Here is a 13,203-nt window from a genome sequence, read left to right as displayed (position 1 = left end):
TTTATGTAATAGGCACTGGTGGAAATAAAAGGATAAATAAGGCCATCTACTCCAACTGTCTATTTGAGGATATACATACAAAAGCAATTGTGAAACAATTCAACAGCAGCTATCATAAAGGTTTGTACAAGATCCTACTGGAATCACGTACTTGCCTGTTGCAGAGAAAATTTCACCAAAGAAAGGACATTTGATTTTCTGCCTATGTTCAAATTTCCAGAGGCAAGACATTATGTGGTCTGTTTAGAGAGAGTCTGTTGCAAAAGCAGAGGCAAGATCTGGTGAGGGTTCTACTCATGAATGTGGGTCTGCATAGAAAAAAATGTAATAAAGATATTTTGTTGTAGTATTCACAGGGTTTGGTGAATGTGGGAACACTATGTAGAGAGTGAGGCAGAGAACAGCATCCAGGATGGCTCCATTTCCAGCCTAATAGGAGTTCCTTGGTCAAGTGCCAACTAAGGTGAAAAGAAGAAAAGTTTTGGTTAACGATGTTAGTGAGTTCACTTTGGGACATGTTGAGTTTGTAGTTCTCCTAGATATAGAGTTCTGGGTTTAAGGAGAGGTGAAGCTGAAAACATGAATCTGCTTGTGGTTATCATGGGCATGACTGAAACCATGGAGGTGGATGAACTTATCAGTGATAATGAATCACATGCAGAGATGAAAGCAGAGATCACGTCAGATGTAGTCTTCTGGCAGAAGAGCTGAGAAGAGGAAGAGAGGCTCAGAAACAAAGAAGGAAGGAGGAAAGAAAGAAAGAAAGAAGAGAAAACAGAAGGGAAGAGGGGAGAAGTGAAGAGAGGAAGGAAGAAGGGAAGGAAGGAAGGAAGGAGAAAAGGAGGAGGGAGAGAGGAAGGAAGGAAAAAAGAAAAAAGGAAAGGAGGGAAGATTGAAGGGGAAAAAATAGGGGATACAAAAGAAAAACAAAAAACAAAATAAAGAATCTGACCATCTTAAATGAAATATAATCATAAATATAATCATATTCCTGATAAATATTTGGGTAACAATTTCCCCATATTTCAATTTCTCTTCCATTAATTTTAATGGTACTTCATAATATGATTCTTTTAATAGCTGAGTAGTCACTATATTCTTATCAAGTAACCAATAAAGGAATTTTCTAAGGCAGAAATTCTTCACCAAAATCAATAATTTTATGATAAAAATTTTTAAATGTTCTTAAACATCCAAAAGAAAAAAAAACAAAAGCATTACCAAAATATTCTCAAGAAACACTTTCATGTTGAATATGTTTGTACAGATCCCACCTTTGTTTTTCCATAAGAACAATCTCAGATCATTTAGCAAATAGTATTGGTAAATTTTTTCAATGAAGTGAAAATTGCACCAGTAAAGTAAACACTGACACTTAATAATTCTCAGCTTGCAACTTTTCTCCACTACTACTGATAAATCGCTGTCATTAAAACTTATTTCCTTTTATAAAATGACTAGATTTTATTAGAAATATGTTCTCAAGGATATAAACATTAATCTGTGTGTGAGAAAAATTGTACAAACACTGTGGCAAGATAAGTGGAATTTATTCATGGTATCCAGGCCTCTCCTTCTGGATGGAGCATCTGAGTCCAGCAATGAAAGTCTCATCTGTGGATCTCACAGTCAGCACCAGTTAACCTGACCCCAAATGCACAGTAGTGGTTTAAAAGATAGAATCATAGAAATGAATAAAAGCTCCTTGGTTAAGCAGCATAAATTATCCACATGTAAGTATGAATGTTCCCCACATTATGTAATCAATATATTTGTATAAAGTGTTGTATAAATAAGTTATGGAAAATTAGCTAATATTTTAAGTGGCACTTGAATACTATGTAGATTCTGATGTTGGTCAAAATCTGAAACTGATGAATCAATCCTCAGTTTATATTTTTAACTAATGTAAATTTTCAAATATTTGGCTTAGAGTACAGTGTAGCCACATTGCCAATACCATCAAATCAAACAGTAGGTAGGTAGACAGTTTTTGTGGTTAGAGCAGGTTATAATTGCTCATGTAACGTGATCTTTTCTACATGTTTAAAGATCATTGATGTGAAGAATGGAATGTAGATGCTGCAAGGAAAGTCAGGGAGTCCAGCTGGAGGCTCTTGTTCTGATACAGGAAAGGTGATGACTGACTAAGATCAGGAGGTAGAAATGAAGAAAAGTGAGTGGACTGAGGATATTGTTATAGTCTCACATATGTGTGTCCAAATACACATATTAGTGGGTTAGATGTGGAAAAGGGAAGCAGAGTGTGGGAATAGCTGTTTGAATATGGCGCTGCCTTCTGAAATGGGGAAGACTTCATATAAGCAGGTATGGGAAGAGTTCTTATCTGGCTATGTTAAGTTTGAAATGCTTACTAGATGTTCAGGTTAGTGTCATCTCCTCCTATGTTAGGTATTGACAATGTGTGCTTTTGTTTTGTACAGTAGAAATAATATTTAGGTCACCTAGCAGAGTAGCTAGCCCACAACAAGCACTTAACGTCAATAATTGTTTTATTATTATTTGAAATACACAGAAAGTAGGTAATTTGAATGAGAAGTGGAGAAAGGTCAGAGCTATTGATGTGGCATTTGTAATGATCTTCACAGCATAATCTCAAATCAAAAAACTTTTACTGATCACCTACCATGACTCGGTATTGCACAGAATCCTAAGGATAGACATGAAGATGACAAAGACAGGGTCTCTCTTTTCACAAAACTCCTGGAGAATTATGAAAGAGGCTGGAACTCTCAAAGGGCAGAAATTACAGTAGAAAAAAAGAAAAGGATTCAACTTCAGGTAATACTTTGTTGAACATGCCAGAAGACAGAGGATCCAACAGGAACCTTAAATGAACAAGGTGGAAGAAAAGCCATATAATACAACCTGGATCTGCTCAGACTCCTTTCCACCAGAGGAGATGTATTTCAACAATAGATAGTTGATTGATCAACAGCATTAGCTAGAAAGAAAGTTAAAGGTGAACAAAGCTAAAAATTGTCAGAAGATCACAGGTGACGTCATCACTTGTATGTACAGTGAAGGAAGCAGTCACTAGACTTCTAAGGACCAATGAGAAAGCAGTTAGGTAGCAGTGTCACCAGGCATCACAGCAGAAGTTTGACAAGTTAAGGAAGGAAAGAAGAAGTGTACCTCACATGGCAGTATTTATAAGTATTTAAGCCTGACAAGGACACAGAAGAAATATTTTCATCTTAGAGTGTCATAAAATAGAAAGTAAAAGTTGAACAAAAGGCTGGACCCTTAGGAACTAGGAAAACTAGCAAAATTATCTAATGTCTTTCCCAGTGCTTCATTTATTTACGCAGGTCATATAATCTATATACCCACATAGAAGCATACTTGTATGTCTACACATACCTATATATGTACACATATATATGAAGGGCCTCACCTTATTAATTCTCTTCACCTGAAGAGGAAAATTGAACCAAGGCATAGTTCAAAGAGAACACCATGCATTATGTTCTCAGATTTGAGTTTTTCTCCCCTAATAATATATTACAGTAATGCTTCATTGTGGATTCAGGTATGCCATGGAATGCTGGTTCTTTTTCCTGGATTCAGTATTAACTGATACCTGTCTCTGGACAAATAACTGAGCCATTGCAATCTTCTAAATTCGACTTATTAAAGATAGTAGGAAATCTTCCTATTGAGAAAATGACCTCAACCTCAGATTACCCTATGTAGATGAAGAATCATTCCAAGCCTCTGAAAATTAAAGAAAGCCTTAATTTGAAAAGCAGTAAGCCTGATTCTGCCAGGTTTTAGAGACTGGCATAAAGTCAGACACAGTGAGCTTGGTAGCCAAATCTACTGCTGTTGCTGCTGGGTGAGGTCACTGCAAGAATACACAGAAAATGACACAAGCCAGTGTGCATGACGGTATGTAGCTATGCTCTCCAAAGGGAAAAACTAGGTTGGTCACTATACAATGAATTGACTCATTAGTCTATATAACTAATTGAGTCATAGATTCCATTTAACACACACAACTGGTTCAAAAAGTCTATAAAGACATGCTCATTTTTGCTAAAGATAGATAGAAAATAAGTAGGTAGATGGATGGATAGATAGATTATATATTCCTATTACTTTTAATTATCATATTAAATATTTTAACAAATAATATTAGCCACTGGCTATTTACTTTGTGCGAGCATAGTTCTAAACACTTTATGTGTATTAATTTAGTGACCATAACTGTACAAAGTACTATTATCATTCTCATTTTATGGATAAGAAAGCTAGACATAGGAGGACTGGAGGCATGGCTCAAATGGTAGAGAGCCTGCTTTGAAAGGCATGAAACCCTAAATTCAAACCCCAGTCCCACCAAAAAAGAAAGAGAAAGAAAGCTAGACATAAGATAGATAAGTAATTTACCCAAAGTTATCCAGCAAGTAATTGGAAGTCACAGAATTTGAATCCAGGCAGTTTGGCTCATTACCTTTTACCTTCACCATCATTTCATACTCTCTGTTTCAAATATTTATATATCTTCTACTAACTTTCAAGCATTGTACTTGCATTGCACACAATAGTGAACAAGGTAGATATGTCTTTGTCATCACGGATTTAGAAAACATTGGGAGCAATTAAAATACAGTGTACTGAGTATTATAATGGAGGAGATGTAATATGACCAAGAACATATGGTAGAATCATAGCTCTGATATTTTTGGAGGGAGAAGAAATTTCAAGGAAGGATTCCCTATTAGTACCTCTGGATTTGGAGGAAAGAGAGACAAGACGTGGGAAGTAAATTGGAAATATGGACAGGAGCCAGGCCACATAGGGACTTATGCCGTCTTTGAAAGTTTGGATTCTGTCCTAAACCAAAATGTGCCATTAAGTGGTATTAGAAAAGAAGTTATTTTAACTGTATAAAGAATATTATGACTGCTTAGTCGAGTCTGGATAGCAGCAGAGTAAGAATGAAGGCAGCAAGACCAGTTAGGAAATGAGGGCAATCTTGTAGCAAAAGGTAATAACAGTAGACTCACCTATGGGTCTGGCAATGGAGAAAATGAGGAAAGAACAGATTTAAGAAGCTTTTAGGTAAGACACACACAACATGGTAAGGCAGGTAGGTGAGAAATGAGCTGTCAGGGTTGACTATCAAATTTCTGGTTTGACAAACAGTCTTTTTTTCTAGCAGGGCACAGCAGCCGGATACAGCATTGAAAGACAAAAAGTACTAGGTTGAACCAGAGTTAGGGTTCTGTAAGTGTGTGGGACCATGAGACAAGTGGCTGAAGGCTGTCAGCAAGAGAATAATTAAAAGAACAAAAACTAGGTTAATTAGGAAAGAAGAGAGACAGAGAGAGAGACAGAGAGAGAGAATTAAAAGTGTTCAAGGAGCTAGTGGTCCTTATCAGACTGTGGAAGAGATGTCATAAGTGAGAAAATAAAACATTTTTGGATTATAGTCAGAAAATAGAATGTTGAAATATCAGAACTGGAGCAGTTCTGTGGAACATAAGCTCTAAAGCAATGCTACAGTGTGACACACCTACAATAACACCAGGAAACTAAACAATAAACATGGTAGTAACTGACAGAATGGAAAAGAGAGGAAGGGCGTCCCTGTTGAATCAGGGAGGAGAAACAGAATTGAATGGGTGTGACAGTATTGGAAATGATATGTCTGCCCGTCCCACACTCCCCACGTCTTAATCCCTCCAGCAGAAATTACTTAAGCCCCACAGTGATAACAAGGATGTGAAGCTTGGTGAGTTTAATTTCTCTCAGCATTGGTACAAAGGACAACAGAAACCTAGTCTCTAGGTTTGAGAGCCAGGGAGGCAAAGGCCCTCAAAAGGGTCTCCTGAACCCTGAGGGACCCTTATCCAGGCTACTACACAAGGCTGCAAGCCTGTCAGATGCCAAGTTTTCTACACACAGAGAAGAGGAAGAGTGTAATGTTTTCTCCCACACTTGCAAAATCACAAAGGTTTTTCTCCAATCACCCATTCAAAAAAATATTTATTGAGTGCCAGCTATGTGCCTGGCATACAGCACTGAGAGGACAGATGTCCCACCTAGGCAGGAGCTCAGGCCTTGTCTCCAGGGATTTTTAAAGCCACCATTCTTGCCCGAAGGGTAAAGCATAATGATGCCTATTCTAGCCTGAAAAAGACACCACACTGGCAATGTAACTGGGAAGTAATAAATAAAACTAATGTGTGAGGATTTTTTAAGAAGAAATAAGCAAATTACTCTACTCACTCTTCCTTTCTTACACTAATACCTTGAAGGAAAAGATGAAAACTGGCCAATAGAAATATGCAAAATTATTGGAAGGCCAGGAAGAATTTTTCCACTTTTCTTAGAGACTCAAGACTCATTTTTGAGTCATAAAATAAATACATTAAGCACAGGTGCAAAGCAATCATAGTATGTCTACAACCCAGATAAGTCAACTTTAAGTAAATAAGTAATCAATGATACGATTTTTAAAAACCTAGCAATTTTGATGTGAGACTGTGTTTATTTTGACTCTTTCCCCAATGTTGAGTAGAACATGTCCAATCTGCAATACTCACAAAAGAAAAGAAACCATCTACTTCCTTATTTTCTAAAAACCACTCTGAAATTGTTTATTAATGGGATGATCCAAATTTCTTCTGCACTGATAGTGGATTTTATTTTAATAAATTTGTAAACATGCAGCTCATTAAAATCTTCAGTCTCAACAAAGCCTACAGAACATCAACATAATGCCAAACTGATCACAAAAGAAAGTACAATGTCTTTTAATTTTAGCACAGCTACAGCACTCAGCTTAAAGCTACAGAGACACAGGGACTGTGTACTCTGCTTGCCTGCTTCCCTCAAAACTCAATTTGAACCTATCATTTCAGATCAGACCAACATCATTTTAACGGACTAAGACTTGCTATCAAATAAGGGGTATGGTATCCGTGTTCTCTATGGAAATAATGTATATACATATACATATATATGTATGTATACATATAGATTGTACACTTTAAATACAACATGGATTTTTTTTAAAGATGCCAACAACCTAATGACTTGCTCACTAGCATGGCTAAAATATTAAACCTTTAGGTAGTTTTGCATGTACTTGAGCTGGATTTTTCTTAGCTCTGCTTTAGAACCCCATGTTCATGTGCTTGCCGTTTCCACAGAGGCGGAAATGTGGACACTATGGGTCAGTGAACATTCCTTTCCAGGGGGCTTCTGAGATGAAGCCCCACGATTAACACAGGGCCCTTAATGATGGGCGGAGTACTAAGCATTCCAAGATTGGCCTGGACTCCTGCCAGAAGAGAGAGAAAGGGGTCTTTGTATGTGGACATCTGAAGGGCGGGCATAAACATGTTAGTTGATACTTAACACCCAAACCCAGTGCCAAAACCGTTAGCTCCCCTCAATAGCCTACTCCGGTTTCAACTGTCCACAACAATGGAACAGCCACCTCAATATACAAAACTTGCTCTTTAAACATCCTCAGAGGAATTCCCAAAATAGCAGATGTTAGAAGCAAACAGACTCTAATTCATTGACATATGCAGACCTTTTAATGTTTTTTCTGGAGACAAGTTTCCATTTTTTGTACCAACATGATCTATGCACGTTTAATAATTACCTTGTAGATTACGTGATGCAGTCTCTCCAGGCACTTGCAGAAGGAGCCCCGGGATTCATATTCAGATGAAACTCTTCGTTTTTACTGCAAGAGACCCAGCTAATTTATATGGTGAATTTTTTATACATTTTCCCCCTGGTTTCCCTTCCCTGCTGTCCTCACCCTCTTTCTTCTTCAGTACATTAAGAGATTCTGATGTGCCGGCAGCAACATCGGCTGGTGGTGGCTGACTGTAGAGATGCCAGCCAGACTTCCCTACCGAGGAGCCCGGCCATGTGTGCCGCCTCAGCAGAGCAGGCTCCCTAGGAATCCCTTCTGGGATCACTCCTCCTCCAGGGCTGGATCTAATCTCACACCTTCAATAACTTTTGAGGGCTCAGTTTAGTTCCTGGCAGACAGTTATCTGTATTACAGGAAAAGTAAGCAACCTCCTATCTCTAGAGAGCCATTGGCCAGGCAGGTGGCTGTGGAGGCAGCTCCAGAAACTTGGGCTTCTCAGTGGCCATGTGTAACCAGATAAGAGGATAAAATGGCATGCTTGCAGTTCAAAGGGTTTTGATTCTCTTCTCTCCATATTTATTCATGCAAAATAGGAACTATATTAACAGGTTGCCATGGGTTTTTTTTTTTTTAATATATGTAAGGCAATTCTATAGGAGCCAGTTGATTAAAACATTTTCAAATGAACTAAGGTGCAACTCTGAAGTGCTAATTTTCAACAAGCAGCTCAGATCTGGCTACTACTGGACATTGGTATAAATGTAGAAACGTATTTTGGAAGGCAACAGTAGTTCTAAACAGATAATTATTCCTAATGAGGAAATCACTTAATGAGTGCAGCTACAAAGCACTATTAAATATGAAACTATTGAATACATTTATAAAACTGAGTCTCTTTAAGAAAACATGTAGTTTTTAACTATCAATCTGGTAATATATAATTTGGATATTGCTAAGATGTACACTTTCTTACCCTTTGCTTTTCATAATTTTTAATCATCAAACACTATGATATATTTTATAGAGTGATAGTGGGAGAAGTTTTATTTAAAAAAAAATCTTTTGTGTTTTGGAGTATAATAACAGTGAAGTGCCACACTTCCGATATAGCTAGAAATTCTGGTAAAGGTGAAAGCAGACACTGCAAACTTAACAAGCCCTTTGTGTGACCTAATTGCATTAGAATATATTAGTAAGATTGTATAGTGTAGGTTTTATGTTTCATTAGAAAGGTCATCACGGATTTGGGTTGAATCATTAAAGAAAGGAGACCACATTAGCAGAGTGCTCTTTGAGGGGCTGAAGGAGGAATGTGCTTCGCTTCATTAGAATTTTCTCATTGTAACTCAACATTCAAATTTTACAGTAGGAAAAAACAATGAGAGAGCTCCCAGGTTCCGGATTCCATCTTCCTCTTACTGCAAATAGATGGGTAAGTGCCCTATAACACTGCTTCTCTAAACCACAAAAGTAAAGAGTGAAGCAGAGGAGCTGTTTGTTCTTCTGATTGTGAATGGAGATATCACAACATGCTAAATCATAGAAGACCTTGCCCTCCAAATTGTACTATTCTTTAACATTTTAACTGTTGTTTTAAGAGGTCTTACGCAATTTTAAAACAGCGCAATTTTAAAGCCCACTGTTATTATTAAGGCAAATATATTACAACATTGCTATGTATAGAAACCTTAGATATTTTCATGAATTCAACAAAAACATAGGTCTCAGTAATCTTGAGCCACGTGTGGCACTATATGTTATAATCCCAGCACTGGGGAGGCTGAGGCAGGATCAAGAGTTCAAGGTCAGCCTAGGCTACATAGGGAGTTCCAAGGCAGACTGGGGTATAAAGCTAGACCTTGTCTCAAAAAAAGCAAATAATAATAATCTTAATTGGTATTACTTATAACTACATCAGGAGGAAATAAAGTTGCTGTGTTTCAAGATAACAACCCTAAGTGCAAAGATGCCATTTTAGTAATTGGTCAGTCCTTAATTAGTTTGGAGCAAACCCAAAGAAAGACCTTCCTACAATGTCATTTCCGAATGTTGGCTTAGAAGATGGATTTTGACTCAATTACCTATCCCAGGTTCAGTTCTGGCTGTAGCATTTGTAGCAAGGCCGCATGACAAAGCAGGAAATGTTTATACAAGGAACGACTTGCTCATAAAAGAAATGTGGGTATTAGGTAGGCACCCACGGCACCACAGCCCACGTAAGCTCAGTATACAACACAGAGCACCCCACCAGAGAAGACAGCTTTATACTGCCTACCATCTATAAGAGAAGAGTTTGAAGGACTTGCTGGCTATCATATTATCTTAACCTTTGGCAGACTTGCTCATAATAGACTATTGCTTCAGAGTCTGCACTCAGCTTTCATACTAATGAAGGGGGCGTGAGTCCTTGTTTTTGAAATCTTTTATTTCATTGACTATAGGAGTATTATAGGGGAGGGCATCATTCATGGTGTTCTTACATGCTCTTCTATGACAAAAATTTCCTTTAGGGCTATGTGCTAAGAAAGGTTTTACATGCCCCAGATAACGAACAATTGCTGTCTCTTTTCACTTAGGCCACTGGAAAGTTTAGACCTTAATACAGAGTACAGCTATTTCAAATATGTCCTATTCGAGTTTTGACCTTGATTCTTGTTCTAACTCTTGTTTCCTTTATGCTACTTTTTAGCATTTTGCTATTCTTCTTATAAATTAAATTAAATCCCTTGAGGATATAAACAGTTTAAGAAATATTTTTGAAAACATATATAACAAGGTTAAACATTGTTTGGAGTTTCTTTATGCTCTGTGGCTTTTCTAAAAGACAAGACCAGAACATACTAAATTTCTGAGTCAGTATCTAAGGTCCCCTGGGATCTTTCTGTTCCACTGAACTAAAAGTTATGTCCAAAACCACAGCAGAGGCAGACCAGGTCATAAAGGACTATGAAACAGCAGAAGCAATTTTATGGTGAAAAATACCATGTTTTCAACCCCTGTATATTTTTAAGGACCAACTTAAATAGTCATAATTACTATGTAATCCTATAAAATATATAGCCAACACTATTTCTAATGACATTTTTCCTAAGGAAAATATTATATAAAAATAAGAAACCAAATTAAAACTGACCACATAATGTGATATAAGTAGAAATAAAAAACTGCCCATATTTTGTCAATAAAAGGAGAAAGATAAGATAATCAACATGATTAAGTGTCAAAGAGAAAAAGCTTAAAATGTTACAAAGCCTTATTTCTATTGTTATTTCCATAAATCAGTAAGACAGAATGAGTAAATAATTCCTATTTTTAATAGAAGCATATTTAGTGACAAAATAGTTACTATACATTTTGCTTCTCTAATGTTCTTGAATAATGCTTTGTTCACTAATACATAATGTTCTATTGTTGAGCCATAAACCAGCATCCATTTCCACAAAGAGAGTCTTAGGCAATCAGGTAGAGTGACCAATACAGTCCCATCTCAAGAAAAAGGGAAAGTTCCCAATGAAGAATGCAGGTCCAACAACAAAAATCATTCTCAGGTTGAACTAAACAGTCATTCCTCTGTTGCCTTTCCAGATATTGTCTCTTCATAGCGCGCTCTCTCTGTCTCTCTCTTACACACACACACACACACACACACACACACACACACCAACCCCTGTATTCTTCCACTAATCCAGGTAACATGCTGCCTCACAAAACCAAACAAAAACAATAAAATTCCAGACTTTCATTCAAGGCAGAAGAATTTTCAAAGTGATAAAGGAAACTCATACGTTTCATATCTCTCTCTAATGAAGATGAAAATCATGTTAAACACCAAATACACTTGTCTAATTACATCAGGAAATACTGTTCTGTATTTGCTAATGAAATGTGATGCTACTGTACTCACTGAGAGCCAAAACAAAGTGAAGATATAACATTCTAATTACAAAAAGGCAATTGGTAAAATGGCTCTATGCTTTGAACTGTAATAAAAATTAATAAAATTATGTAAATACAAACACAGTTACTGAAAACGTGGCACTCTAATTTTAGAAAAGCCACAGAACATAATGACTTAAGAAACTTCAAACCATTTTTAAACCTCATTCTTTTCACAGAGAAAAGACTAATGAGAAGATGTTTGTCTAAAAGACTAATATTTGTTTTAATATATTTACTTCATTGCTCAGAGTACAAAAGCCATCTCACATCCTTTTAGGCAGTAAGGGTAAAATCCTAAATAAATAAATATGTAAGCACAAATTTTCTATCTCTGAGCACTTTGCAGACTCCCATCTAAGTCACCATTGATGCATTCATAAATGTCTTAATGGCCTTCCTACATAGAATCTTGTTACTATGCAGGAGCCAGAGGACATAGAGAACCCCCTTATTGTACACTTTCCAAGTTATAAGAAAAGAGATGCAGCACACATTGCTATCTACACAGAGAACATGATTTGACCTCTGTGATCAAATCCATGCTATCACCAGGTGCCTTGTAATAGGTTATTATCATAGCTGGTAGTTACTGATTTTCCACAGTGGGCTTTGTTCTATTCTAATTTTTTATCCTGAAATCTCTTCAAAGCATTCATATTGACTCAAGAAATGCAGTGTCTTTAAAATTAACCTAAGAATATATATTCTATTAAATTTTCATATAATTTAAACATGAAACTCATTATTAAAATTCATATAGCCTACCCTTACATTTTAATTCTTTAAAATTAATATTTTCATTGGCTATGACAGAGAAAGTGAAATGATAAGCTTTCTAACTTTCAGCACTTAACAATATCTTGGTGAAAAAGTGAACATGGCTCTAAACCAAATAAGCAATCTCAAAACTCTTCAAAACTCTTCTCTGAACTGTCTGAATAAATACCATATTCTTTACTAACAGTCTCCAATGATAAATGTGCTTATTTGCAATACACTTACTCAAGGAGTTATAAAGGGGCCAGGGATAATTTAAAAGGTCCCTTCTTGCTTTAGTATGCAGGAAAAACATACTGCTTCAAGTCTGAAAATATATAATGGAGAGTATATCTTCCATTTGGTTCTGATTACTTTTTGTAATCTACTGGGAGTTAATATAAGAGCACATATCTTCTGTGCTTCTATAGGGGAAGTCTCCCCTAAGGTCGGTATAAGAATTATACCAGCTGCAGAGGTTGTGAATTCACTCTAGTAAAATAACTACAAATCCGCAATTGAAATTATATGATTCTGGAAATAAAAATTAGGAAGATTTTTATTTTCAGTCACTTTCAAGATGTGATTATGTCAGCAATGAAGAACTTAATTCATAAAAATATATCACTGTGTTTTTTACACAAATCTTAAAAAAAACACTTCAAACACTGTAACAAAATGAGAGTCATATTTAAAACACCCAGATTAAACATCTAAATGATAAATATTGCATGGCACTGCACGTCTGCTCTTTGTAGTGTTTTCTGGTAATGCAGCTTAGTGCAGCATTTCAGCAAACCAATTCAAAAATGAGAATCACTACAGAGCAAAAGCCCTTGTCACTGTTTGTGATTGTCTAATGG

The 13,203-nt window shown here is 36.5% G+C and overlaps 1 long non-coding RNA gene across 3 annotated transcripts in view; it reads right to left on the bottom strand.

Moving 5' to 3' along the window:
• LOC141424459 (uncharacterized) overlaps positions 1 to 13,203 on the bottom strand; it is a 71,830-nt gene that overhangs the window by 37,081 nt on the left and 21,546 nt on the right. Inside the window, exons 1-2 of one of the 3 annotated variants that reach the window (XR_012449388.1) lie at positions 7,808 to 7,964; positions 7,646 to 7,729 (exon numbers count right to left, since the gene is read on the bottom strand). The exons of 1 other annotated variant lie outside the window; for it this stretch is intronic. This is a non-coding gene — a long non-coding RNA (uncharacterized lncRNA). Of the gene's footprint in view, positions 1 to 7,645; positions 7,730 to 7,807; positions 7,965 to 13,203 lie in introns of those variants that run through there. One more of the 3 variants, XR_012449382.1, reaches the window with a different exon arrangement.

The sequence above is a fragment of the Castor canadensis genome, chromosome 1 (assembly GCF_047511655.1).
Source record: "Castor canadensis chromosome 1, mCasCan1.hap1v2, whole genome shotgun sequence".
NCBI classification, from domain to species: Eukaryota; Metazoa; Chordata; class Mammalia; order Rodentia; family Castoridae; genus Castor; species Castor canadensis.
The sequence above is the reverse complement of the archived record's forward strand: the minus strand, read 5'-3'. Positions and strand labels throughout refer to the sequence as shown.